A 1602-nucleotide genomic window follows, 5' to 3' on the forward strand; every position below is an offset into this window, starting at 1 on the left:
TTGGTTCTGGAAACAACCCCTTTAATGTTTCTCTCTCTTCTTCCTCTCCTCCCTTTCTTTCTGTGTTTTGTTTTCTCTCTCTTGCTGTCTGTAATTGCCATTTTTGTTCCATCTCTAATTGTTTGTGTCATGTTTGCAAGATCCTCGGAGGAATGGAGGGTTGATGGTTTTTCAAGCGCGAAAGTTAAGGAAGAGAAACTCGGCGGTCCAAATTGGTTCATGGTGTTGAAAATACAAAGTGTGAAGTTTGTAATCATCAGAAGAGAGAGAGAGAGAGAGAGGTGAAACCAATTAGCCATGCAAATTGCAATGGTGGCGCGCCTTTTTTTTTATTTCTAACAAAAAAAATTAATTTTGATACTTTCTGAATTTATAAGTGGATCTAATTATATAATGGCCAATTCTATGTTGCCATCAATTTATGTATTAAAATATTTTTTTAAAATTACAAGAAGAGAAACGACTCATAATTAAGCATGTCGAAAATTTTATTATAAGTTATCATCAAAAATTTTATTTTCATGATCACTCTAAAAAAAGTGGTTATAACCTTTTAACAATTTGTGGATGATGTCAAATAGTATGAAAGATGTTTATTTATATTGAAGAGATAAGTACTTTTTTCGTACCCAAGGTCTGGGGTCGAAATCAAAATCGTCCTCGACCTTTTTTTCTTATTAAAATCATCCTCAACGTTACAAAACGTTATAAAATCGTCATTTTCTACTTCAATTTTATTTTTTTTACCCCCTGCTGCTTTGCCGTCCTGCCGCACCACACCGCACCGCCGCCCTGCCGCACCACACCGCACTGTCTTCTTCTTCTTCTTCTTCTCCATACCGCCGCACCGCCGCCCTGCCGCCCTGCTATCCTGCTGCACCGCATCACACCGCACTACCGTTTCTTCTTCTTCTTCTTCTTCTTCTGTGAACTGAATTTTTGATGAAATTTGTTGTTGTTGATGAAATTTGTTGTTGCTGAAATTTGAATTTCTGAATTTTTGATGAAATTTGTTGTTGTTGATGAAATCTGTTGATGATGATGATGATGACCATGAAGAGAGGGGCATGAGGAAGGGGGTTGGAGGTTACGGTGAGGAAGTGGGGTGAGTAACGTTGAGGATGATTTTAATAAAAAAAAAAGGTCGGGGACGATTTTGATTTCAACCCCAGACCTTGAGGACGATAAAAGTACTTATCCTTTGTTTCTATGTGCTTGCTTCTGTCATGAAACACTGGATTCTTTGCTAGGACAATCGCTGACTTATTGTCCATCATGATCTTGGTGGATTCAGCTTGCTCAAAATGAAGTTCCTTTAGTAGTATCTTCAGCCAAATTGCATGACATGCACAGGCAGTGGCAGCAACATATTCAACTTCACAAGTTGAAAGAGTGACTATAGGTTGTTTCTTTGAACACCAAGAAATTGCATTATTTCCTAAAAAGAAAACAAAGCCAGTAGTACTCTTCCTGTCGTCAATATCCCCAGCGTGGTGGTGGTGGTTGTGGTGGTATGGTGTTGTTGCTGTTGTTTAGTGGTCTTGGTGTTGGTGTTGGTTGGTGTTGGTGGTGGTGTTTGTGTTGGTGGTGGTGGTGGTGATA

The sequence above is a fragment of the Arachis ipaensis genome, chromosome B10, assembly GCF_000816755.2.
Source record: "Arachis ipaensis cultivar K30076 chromosome B10, Araip1.1, whole genome shotgun sequence".
In the NCBI taxonomy this organism is placed as follows: domain Eukaryota; kingdom Viridiplantae; phylum Streptophyta; class Magnoliopsida; order Fabales; family Fabaceae; genus Arachis; species Arachis ipaensis.